This window comes from Pleurodeles waltl, chromosome 12 (assembly GCF_031143425.1).
Source record: "Pleurodeles waltl isolate 20211129_DDA chromosome 12, aPleWal1.hap1.20221129, whole genome shotgun sequence".
NCBI classification, from domain to species: domain Eukaryota; kingdom Metazoa; phylum Chordata; class Amphibia; order Caudata; family Salamandridae; genus Pleurodeles; species Pleurodeles waltl.
In genome coordinates, this window is record NC_090451.1 from 353,280,624 (window position 1) to 353,292,627 (window position 12,004).

The 12,004-nt window shown below is 47.0% G+C and overlaps 1 protein-coding gene across 6 annotated transcripts in view; it reads left to right on the forward strand.

Annotated features, from left to right (window-relative positions):
* The window catches only part of SLC7A9 (solute carrier family 7 member 9), a 971,101-nt gene that overhangs the window by 558,950 nt on the left and 400,147 nt on the right, over positions 1–12,004 (forward strand). The gene's annotated exons all lie outside the window — the stretch shown is intronic.

Here is a 12,004-nt window from a genome sequence, read left to right on the forward strand (position 1 = left end):
GTCGGTAACCAGGTTACCGATTCGCAAAATGGGAATGAGCATCGCGATGTGCTTTTTGCATGTCGCAAACAGCGAAATTTGCTGTTTGCGCCATGCAAAAAGCTTTGTACATCTGGCCCTTAGTTCTATATTTTAGCACCAGTTGTATATTCATGTCCATTTTGGTGGCGAGGGCATACTTCTTGCAAAAAAATACAAGTAAGATCAACAACAGCTGCTAACATTCTGTTCGTTTGTGTTGTCCACATACTCCTGTGATACTATGTTTTTTCCTGGACACCTTGAAAATCTCTGTTGTGGCGCAATGGCCTAATTTCGAGAATTACGCGTAGGTACGCCGGTGTAAATTGCCCTGGCCTATTTAAAACCAATTAATATTTCTGAACCATAAAAAACAAAGCGCCATATGCAGTCCAAGTCATGGAAACTAGTCAGCAATACTGTGCTGGCACTCCTCTAGAGGCTAACGGTCCAATTTGGTGCTGCAATATTCAGTCTGTAACTGGACGACAGGCATTTCCACACCTGTCTTCATCCTGTCCCATCTTGCACCAGATAGTTTGTAGAGTCTGCAACCAGAGGTTGACTGCCACCACCCCTGTTCAAAACGCAGCCGCAGGACTCAAGTTATCAAGAAAAGTAGACTAGCCTAGGGCAGCTGCAGAAGGTACAGCACGTCCCATACAAACCAAAAATATATGCATTGTGGCCCAAAGGGTCCAGAGTACCTGCATAACAGAAAAATATGGGAAGGCTTGCCTTGAGCAGTGGCATGCCCTTTGGCAAAATCAAATTTCAGAAAACCAAGACTTCCGGGAGAGAGTTTGTAAAACCTTTAGCTCAGCTCTGGGTAGCTGTGGCTGAAGCCTTAAACAAAGGAACCAGTAGAGCATTTGGACGCACCAAACAACAAAATAAGAAAGTCACACAACACAAAAGAAATCAAACACCAATTTATAAAAATAGAATATATTTTGATGAATTTTTAGACACCAAGATGAGCAAGACCCACTGGAGCGTTTCAGAGATATAGATGTTTAAGTAAAACGTAAATCTCAGCATTTTAGTCCAAAGCGTAAACAAGCACTGGTAACCGTAAAGTTTAAAAACTTTTGAAATGTTTGAAAGAGTTGTGTTCAGTTCTTTCGACCCAAGTAGGGCAATACATTTGACAGGGAGAAGGTCATGGGATCCATTGAGGAGTATTTGGACAGTTACCTGTTCACCAAAGCAGTCTCAAATCCAGTTCCACACTTTACATCCAGACCACTGGGAGTGGTCCTGATCCTGGGGATTCAGGATAAGGAGAATGCAGATAGATGTTCTGGGTGCTCTTTGAGTGACTTCTTCAGACTGGGGCTCGGGAACGACTTTTCCATGAGCTAAGAGCTACTGGCACAGTCTCCTGTTTGATAGCCGAAGGTGCAGTAGGTGTAGTCTAGCAATCAGTGCAGTCTCTCTTGCCAGATTCACGGGTCACCAGGGTATTCCTTCTTTGGTCCTTTCTCCAGTTCCATCATGATCTGAGGTTCAGGTTGCCAGGAGTGTCATATTTATGCCTAGAAAGTGCCCTGGCAGGATGATGCGGTCTTTAGCCAATGGGCTATCAGGATCCCTCCCTTTCTGTGACCACTTCCAGCTATATGCGGCATCTAGCAACCCCAGAGTACATGCTGCCCACTCTCAAGTTCTCTAAACCCTTTCTTGAATGTTAGGAGTGTGGTAGCCCACCCTGGGAGTGTGGCTACCTGTGGGCTACACGTTTGGCCACGGGTTTCCCCTCCCTGTTCTCAACACTAGCTTGTCTACCTGAAAGAGCAACCCTTCAGGAGTGTGATTTCCATTTGCTCACCAAAGGTGGCTTCGCCTTTGACGCTCGCCTTTTGGCCCAGCTTCCTGAGGGGCTGTAGGAAAATGCCACTGTTGGCATGGTTACTCCCTAACTTTTTCCCTTTTGTTGATGCTAGTTATGATTGAAAGTGTGCTGGATCCCTGCTAACCGGGCCCCAGCACCAGTGTTCTTTCCCTAAATTGTACCTTTGTCTCCACAATTGGCACACCCCTGGCATACTTATAAGTCCCTTGTAAATGGTACCCCTGGTACCAAGGGGCCTGTGCCCAGGGAAGGTCTCTAAGGGCTGCAGCATGTATTATACCACTCTGGAGACCCCTCACTCAGCACATGCACACTGCCTCACAGCTTGTGTGTGCCGGTGGGGAGAAAAAGACTAAGTCGACATGGCACTCCCCTCAGAGTGCCATGCCCACAACCCACTGCCTGTGGCATAGGTAAGTCACCCCTCTAGCAGGCCTTACAGCCCTAAGGCAGGGTGCACTATACCACAGATGAGGGCATAGCTGCATGAGCACTATGCCCCTACAGTGTCTAAGCCAATTCTTAGACATTGTAAGTGCAGGGTAGCCATAAAGAGTATATGGTCTGGGAGTTTGTCAAACCTGAACTCCACAGTTCCATAATGGCTACACTGAATACTGGGAAGTTTGGTATCAAACTTTTCAGCACAATAAATCCACACTGTAGGAAAGTACCATCTTGCCTGGCATGTTACCCCCATTTTCACTGTATGTATGTTTGTTTTTGCCCTTGTGTCACTGGGATCCTGCTAGGCAGGACCCCAGTGCTCATAATGTATGCCCTGTATGTGTTCCCTGTGTGGTGCCTAACTGTATCACTGAGACTCTGCTAACCAGAACCTCAGTGTTTATGCTCTCTCTGCTTTCTAAAATTGTCACTGCAGGCTAGTGACTAATTTTACCAATTCTCATTGGCACACTGGAACACCCATATAATTCCCTTGTATATGGTACCTAGGTACCCAGGGTATTGGGGTTCCAGGAGATCCCTATGGGCTGCAGCGTTTCTTTTGCCACCCATAGGGAGCTATGACAATTCTTACACAGGACTGCCACGGCAGCCTGAGTGAAATAACATCCACGTTATTTCACAGCCATTTTTCACTGCACATAAGTAACTTATAAGTCACCTATATGTCTAACCCTCACTTGGTGAAGGTTAGGTGCCAAGTTACTTAGTGTGTGGGCACCCTGGCACTAGCCAAGGTGCCCCCACATCGTTCAGGGCAAATTCCCCGAACTTTGTGACTGCGGGGACACCATTACACGGCTATGTGTAGCGTCACAATGGTAACTCCGAACATGGCCATGTAACATGTCTAAGATCATGGAATTGTCACCCCAGTACCATTCTGGTATTGGGGGGACAATTCCATGATCCCCCGGGTCTCTAGCACAGAACCCGGGTACTGCCAAACTGCCTTTCCGGGGTTTCCACTGCAGCTGCTGCCAACCCCTCAGACAGGATTCTGCCCTCCTGGGGTCTGGGCAGCCCCGGCCCAGGAAGGCAGAACAAAGGATTTACTCTGAGAGAGGGTGTTACACCCTATCCCTTTGGAAATAGGTGTGAAGGGCTGGAGAGGAGTAGCCTCCCCCAGCCTCTGGAAATGCTTTGATGGGCACAGATGGTGCCCATCTCTGCATAAGCCAGTCTACACCAGTTCAGGGATCCCCCAGCCCTGCTCTGGCAGGAAACTGGACAAAGGAAAGGGGAGTGGCCACTCCCCTGACCAGTACCTCCCAGGGGAGGTGCCCATAGCTCCTCCAGTGTGTCCCAAACCTCTGCCATCTTGGATTCAGAGGTGTTGGGGGCACACTGGACTGCTCTGAGTGGCCAGTGCCAGCAGGTGACATCAGAGACCCCTCCTGATAGGTTCTTACCTCTCTTGGTAGCCAAACCTCCTTTCTTGGTAGCCAAACCTCCTTTTCTGGCTATTTAGGGTCTCTCCTCTGGGCTATTCCTCAGATAATGAATGCAAGAGCTCACCAGAGTTCCTCTGCACGTCCCTCTTCGACTTCTGCCTAGGATGGACCGCTGACTGCTCCAGGACACCTGCAAATCCGCAACAAAGTAGCAAGACGACTACAAGCAACATTGTAGCGCCTCATCCTGCTGGCTTTCTCAACTGTTTCCTGGTGGTGCATGCTCTTAGAGCTGTCTGCCTTCACCCTGCACTGGAAGCCAAGAAGAAATCTCCCATGAGTCGACGGAATCTTCCCCCTGCTAACGCAGGCACCAAAAGACTGCATCACCGGTCCTCTGGGTCCCCTCTCATCCTGACGAGCGTGGTCCCTGGAACACAGGAGCTGGGTCCAAGTGTCTCCCACAGTCCAGTGGCCCTTCTGGCCAAATTTGGTGGAGGTAAATCCTTGCCTCCCCACACCAGACAGCAAACCTGTGTACTGCGTGATTTGCAGCTGCTCCGGCTTCTGTGCACTTCTCCAAGGATTCCTTTGTGCACAGCCTAGACTGGGTCCCAGCACTCCGTCCTGCAGTGCTCAACCCGCTGAGTTGGACTCCGACGTCATGGGACCCTCCTTTTGTGACTCTGAGTTCACAAAACTTCCAAGTGCCTGCTCCGGGACTTCTGCGGGTGCTGCCTGCTTCTGCAGGGATCTCTGAGTTGCTGAGTGCCCCCCGTGTCTCCTCCTCCAAGGGGCAACATCCTGGTCCTTCCTGGTCCCCAGCAGCACCAAAAAACCTCTTCTGCGACCCTTGCAGCTAGCAAGGCCTGTTTGCGGTATCTGTGCGTGGAAACACTTCTGCAACATCCAGCACGCCGTGGGACATCTTCCATCCAAAGGAGAAGTTCCTAGCCCTTTTCGTTGTTGCAGATTCTTCGGCTTCTTCCACCCGGAGGCAGCCCTTCTGCACCTTCGTCTGGGGTTTCCTGGGCTCCTGTCCCACCTGGACACTATCGCGACTATTGGACTTGGTCCCCTTCCTTTTCAGGTCCTCAGGTCCAGGAATCCATCTTCAGTGTTTTGCTGATGCTTGTGGTTCTTGCAGAATCCCTCTATCACGACTATTGTGTCTTTCTGGGGTAGTAGGGTAACTTTACTCCTACTTTCTAGGGTCTTGGGGTGGGGTATTTTGGACACCCTTACTGTTTTCTTACAGCCCCAGTGACCCTCTACAACTTCCCATAGGTCTGGGGTCCATTCGTGATTCGCATTCCACTTTTGGAGTATATGGTTTGTGTTGCCCCTAGACCTATGTTCACCTATTGCATCCTATTGTGATTCTACATTGTTTTCACTACTTTTCTTACTGTTACTTACCTGTTTTGGGTTTGTGTACATATAACTTGTGGATATTACTTACCTCCTAAGTGAGGGTATTCTCTGACATACTTTTGGCATATTGTCACTAAAATAAAGTACCTTTATTTTTAGTAACTCTGAGTATTTTGTTTTCATATGATATTGTGCTATATGATATAAGTGGTACAGTAGGAGCTTTGCATGTCTCCTAGATCAGCCTAAGCTGCTTTGCCATAGCTACCTTCTATCTGCCTAAGCTGCTAGAAACACCTCTATTCTACTAATAAGGGATAACTGGACCTGGCACAGGGTGTAAGTAGCACAAGGTACCCACTATAAGCCAGGCCAGCCTCCCACACACACTGATGCCAGTGTGGTATTTATTGAGAAATGCACACAGAGGGCATCTTAGAGATGCCCCCTGTATACCAGTCTGACTACTAGTGCTAGGCTGACCAGTTTCTGCCAGCCTGCCACATCCAGACGGGTTTCTGGCCACATGGGGTGAGTGCCTTTGTGCACTCTGTGGCCAGGAACAAAGCCTGTACTGGGTGAAGGTGCTTCGCACCTCCCCCTGCAGGAACTGTAACACCTGGCGGTGAGCCTCAAAGCCATGACAGCCCCTAAGGTGTCCTGAGCTGCGGTGACACCTGCCTTAGGAAATCCTCCATCTTGTTTTGGAGGATTACCCCAATAGGATTAGGGATGTGCCCCCCTCCCCACAGGGAGGAGGCACAAAGAGGGTGTAGCCACCCTCAAGGACAGTAGCCCATGGCTACTGCCCCCCAGACCTAAACACACCCCTAAATTGAGTATTTAGGGGCGACCCTGAACCCAGGAAATCAGATTCCTGACGACCTACAACAAGAAGAAGGACCGCTGACCTGAAAGCCTTGCAGAGACAATGGAGACGACACATGACTTGGCCCCAGCCCTACCGGCCTGCGCCCAGGCTCAAAGAACCTGCACAGCGACGCATCCAGCGGGACCAGCGACCTCTGAAGACTCAGAGGACTGCCCTGCAACCAAAGGACCAAGAAACTCCTGTGGACACTGGCTCTGTCCAAACAGCAACAAAGAAACCATCTTTAAAGGGACTCCAGCCTCACTCCGGAAGCGTGAGTCCCCAACACTCTGCACCCGACGCCCCCGGCTCGTGTCCAGAAGAACCAACACAGCAGAGAGGACCCCCAGGCGACTCCAACGACGTGGACACCCTGAGATGACCTCCTTGCACCCCCACGGCGACGCCTGCAGAGAGAATTCACAGGCTCCCCCTGACTGCGACTGCCCGGTAACAAGGAACCTGATGCCTGGAAGAAGCACTGCACCCGCAGCCCCAGGCCCAAGAGAAACGAACTACCGGTGCAGGAGTGACCAGCAGGCAGCCCTCATCCTTGCCCAGTTGGTGGCTGGGCCGAGAAGCCCCCTTGTGCCCTGCCTGCATCGCCAGAGTGATTGCTTTCAACGCAAAACCCAACACCTACTTTGCACACAGCACCCGGTCGCCCCTGTGCCGCTGAGGGTGTATTTTGAGTGCTTGTTTGTGACTCCTCCAGTGCTCTACAAAACCCCTCTGGTCTGCTCGCCGAGTATGCAGGTACTTACCTGCTAGCAGACTGGAACCAGAGCGCCTCTGGTCTCCATAGGCACCTATGCTATTTCGGCCCTACTTTGACCTCTTCACCTGCCCGGCCCTGTGTTGCTGGTGCTGGCTGTTTGGGGTTGACTTGAACCCCCAACGGAGGGCTGCCTATGCCCTGGAGACTGAACTTGTAAGTGCTTTACTTACCTGACAAACTAAATATTACTTACCTCCCCCAGGAACTGTTGATTTTTGCAGTGTTCACTTCTAAAATAGCTTATTGACATTTTTGCCAACACTGTGTACATTACTGTTTTAACTCAAAGTTCCATATTTAACTATGCCAAAAACCTTACAATTAATGTACTTAGCTGAATTCTGAATCTGATGGTTCTAAAATAAATTAAGAAAATAATATTTTCTATATAAAAACCTATTGGCCTGGAGTTAAGTCTTTGAGTGTGTGTGCTCATTTATTGCTTGTGTGTGTACAACAAAATGCTTAACACTACCCTCTGATAAGCCTGCTGCTCGCCCACACTACCACAAAATAGAGCATTATTATTATCTATTATTGCTACTATCAAACTTGAAGGGGAACCCTTGGACTCTGTGCACACTATCTCTCACTTTAAGATAGTATATACAGAACCAACTTCCTACAGGGGCTTCCTGCAAGGGGTAATTAACACCTTTCCCAGTAGCAGGCCTCTAATGTTCTTGAGCCTGGGAATTGTTCACATTACGCTTTAGGAGGGCAGAAGGCTGTCTAGTGGCCAGCTACTGTGTGAGGCCTTTGGACAAACTGGGCAACAGAGTGGCAACTTTCTAAAAGTTGCCTTTCCTTGAAAGTGACATTAAATTTGACTTTGCATCAAGTCGCTTCAATGCCACATTCAATTTTATACCTTAAAGTACCCATTTTAGTAGTCTCATTCAGAAATTAGCCTGGCTGAGAGGTCAACCGCTAACTCTGTGTTATCCAATGGGACTACTAACTTTCCACAGTCAAAACAACAACTAGGAATGTTTGGTCTTAGGACTTACTAAAAGCATATGTCCTATTTAATAATAGACAGCTCCCTGCCTCAGTGATCCAAAAGACTTCCTTAGGGAAGACATACATATATTGTTAAGGAAAGTGGGGGCTTTGGCTTTGGTTTAAACTTTGAAGTCGAACTAGCAGTTTAAAACTGCTCTTCTAGGCTGCAGTGGCAGGCTGGGAGCCATTTTGTATTCTGTCACACACAGGGTGGCACAACCAGTGCCGCAGCTCTGGGGAGATACTATCTTACATGCCCTGGGTACCCCTGGTACCATATTCTAGGGATGTATAACTAAGTCACCTTATGCCAATTGGTTGTAGCCAATCCAACATACATCTTTTAAGAGGTTAGAACACTGGCACTGAGGTCTGGTTAGCAGGCCTCAGTGCGCCCTCAAAAGTCTAAAAACCAGCAGCATCAGTACAAAGCTTTGGGGTAATCATGCAAAAAGATGTATTCCCTTACACCAGTAGACCTGATTTGTTAATTGGGAGAGGTAAATGTAGGTAAATTCCACTAGACCTGTGTTTTGATTAATGGATGATGTACTGACAAAGACTACAGACCTCATACATTGAATATAGACCATCTTGACAAAACCTGTAGGGATTTTTGATTGTGACACACCATATATGTTTTGTGTAAAAGCAAATACACCAGTCTGTTTTTAGGGTTAGGGTTTGGTGGTGTGCAACTTGTGACATAGCAACTCAGATAATGGGATCAGACTATATTTACAGGTTAGTTGCCTCCTATTATGTTATACGAGAGTACATAGTTTGCAAACCAGTTATTCTGCAAGGTCTGTTTACAAGGGGTTTAGGAAGGGCTCTAACTTTTAACCCCACCTGCAAGCCTCTAAATATGTATTATTTTATGTTTATATTTATTTGTGTGTGCAATAAAGTACTTTTCCTTTTTAAAGGAAAGCACTGATTGGTCAATGAACTATTTTGGACATTATTGTGTTCATAGCTCATGACATCAGCCATTGATTGGTCTGCTTCACTACCTGAGTGCTAAAAGGGATAGACGGATGCCAGTTTGAGGGTTTGCAGAATATAGGCCCACAACCCAATCATTGATACAAGTGGGGCCCCATAACTTCTGACTGCGCTGGTAGCTGCTGAACTGGAATTTGCAGATTGGAAAAATAGAAAGTAGTAAAAGAAGCTCATCAAATATCTTATCATAGAATGTCATCCTTCAGTGCTCACTAAATATAATTCAAAATCAAATCTAGCTACCCTACCTGCCCATTTACTTGGGGGCGATACAATATTAGAATCTTATGCTTTGCTCTAAAATTCTCAAAGAACTCCATACATGGAAAAAAAAAAACATCAAACAGAATGATCTTTTTTGCTTTTCTTAAAAAGATACGTTTTTTTAAGGTGTAGGTGTAGAGAAGGAATTGGGTCAGTAGCTTGAGACCCAACACCCTCTTGGATGTCTTTTCTTAAGAATAGATGGTTTTGAAGGCTGCAGAGGTGGAGAGGGCGTTGGCTCAATAGCTTGGGACCCAATACCCTCAGCCTCTCAAGAAAGCTCTTTTTTATGGTGATGTCTGTAGCAGCATACATGAACTGGAGCTATGAGTTTGAGTGGTGTTGTACTGTACTGTTCTCTAGTGCATACTCTTAGTCAGTGGTTGTCGGTGCAGGCCACTGGCACTCATTTTTAGGGATCTGCGCATTTATTTTCCTCATCTGACATTTCCAGAGGGCAAGAGAGGTGTTGGGCTTGGCCCTCCCAGCAGGGTCAACCCCAATCGGTTGGCATTCACCCATCCTGTTTTTCAGAATTTTTGTTGGCATTAAGACACTGTGCACTTTACCACTGTTAATTAGTGCTAAACTTATAGTGCTCTGTCCTCTAAACATGGTAAAATTGGCTTACACACAATTGGCACAATTAATTTACCTCTAAGTCCCTAGTAAAGTGGTACTACATGTACCAAGCGCTGGTGAATTAAATGCTACTAGTGGGCCTCCAGTACTTATTGTGCCACCCACTTAAGTAGCCCTTGAAACATGTCCCTGGTCTCCCTTTGCAGACTGTTGGCAGTTTTAAACTGCTGATTCAACTTGAAAAAATAATCAGTCCACTTGCCAGGCCTTAAAGTCTCTTTTTATTACATATAAGTCACCACTAAAGTAGGCCCTAGACAGCCAATAGGGAAGGGTGAATTGTAAATAAAACGTTGGACATCTATATTTAAGTTTTACATGTTCTGGTAGTAAAATACTCACACATTTGTTTTTACTACTGTTAAGCCTTCCTTTCCCAATGGATAACATTGGGTTATCTTATTACATTTAATAAGTGATAACTTTTGATAGAGAGAAGATAGGTATAGCATGTTTGGTGTCTGGAGCATTCCCAATTGAAAATTATCTTTAAAGGTAAAGTTGGATTTTAAGTCACAATTCTGAAAATGCCACTTTTTGAAAGTTGGCATTTTATTGTCATGGCCATTTGGTATTTGTAGTCTGTTCCTGGGTCACATGACAAGATGTAGTTGGCTTTGTGTATTACTCCCAAAAAGGCACACAATATAGGGATTAGGTGTGGTTATATGGGCCATCTCAGACAGGAAGGGGGGTCTGCATAGCCCCACCTGCACTTCAAAAGACTGTACCCTGCTTTCACATAAAGAACTTCACTCTAGACTATTGTGCCTGCAGGCAGACCGGGAGCAGAGCAGAGAGGCAGGAAATTCCAGACACTTCTGTGAGGAGAAGCCTCCAGAGGTTTCGCCCAATTCAAAGGTGGCACCAGGTATAAAAATAGGACCCTCAAACCCACCATTAAGTTCACTCCTGGACCTGCAGAAGAGCTCCCAGAGCACTCCATGTTGCATGTTGTCCGCTGTGTTCTTCAGAATACTGCTTTGCTGTATAAGAAGGACTCCTCTGCAGCATAAGGCTTGCTGTGAACCCCCAGAGGTCTGCCCTGCTGCTTGCACCCTGCTCTTGTTTTGAACCCAGGATTTCCAGAGTGATTTTAAGGGCTGTGTGCCTGGCCTCCTGATCAGAGCTGGAGGGACATTAAAGGCTCCCACCATCTTGAACCCGCACCTATACCTAGCCTGAGTGAGTCCTGACCCTTTCAGTGGTGCCCCAGTCCTGGACCTTTGGAAGTGGTGCTAAAGGTGCCCAGATAGCCGAAATCCAAAACTTGGGACTTTGAACATTTTCGTCCTCAAAGTGCTTTGAAAACAGAGAGAGGGTAGCAACACCTACCTGTTCGGTGATCCGCTCAAGGTGCATCACCGATCAGTCTGACTTTGCAGCAGCTCCTACTATGTGCTTCACTTCAGCAGCCCCCACTACGTTCTTCTCCACAGCAGCAAATCCTGTTCGATGGCTCCTCTCACAAGGGGTATACACCCTTGTGGAGCCGTATTCGGCAACAGCCTGCAGCTTCAAACCGCTTTTGATTTTCGACTTCCAAAAACAGAGACTAAATCTGAACATATGAATCTTCACTGCTACTTTGTCCAGTGGCTCAATGACTAGGTCTCCTTCTTGGACACCGCCGGCTGCCTTGCCCTGCTGAACTTTACCTTCTCAAACATTCTCTTCCATACTTTTTTCTAAGTCTAAGGTAAGCTGAGACCGGGCCCAATCCACTTCATGTATCTGACCCACGCTCTAACGTGGGAGGCCATAACTTGTATCTTTGCCCCAGTATTGCGCAGCTAGATGTCTGTGGTTGGTGCTTGGATTGTTTAGGTGCTATTTTTCACTTTAAAGATTCATAACCCCGGTACTACTGATTGGATTTTTGTTGTTTGTGTATCAAATATTGTTTTTAATGAACTCTAGTTCTCTAAATTGGTGTGAGATTTTTCTTCTGTTGGGTTCACACATTACATTTAAGTGCTACATAAATACTATACACATTGCCTCTGATTTTTTTTCTTTGCCTGACTGCTTTTGTACCAAGTCACCAGAACGTTAAGCACAGGTTAATTTAGTGACTTTTTGTGGTTCACCCTGACAAGGACTGTGGCTGTTGCTTGAGTAGAGTTACACCCCGCCCCTCCCCCAACCAACAGCCCAGTTTCTCAAAAGAGGGTAAACACACAAAGGGTAAAGGAAGTGGAAGAGCGAGACTTAAAAGCTGTCACCAAATGAAAAGGCAGGAACCTGCAAGTGAGATAAAGGGTGCAGGCAGTGTCTGGTAGTAGATTAAAGAGGCCTGAAGTGGATTCAGAACTATGCAGCCT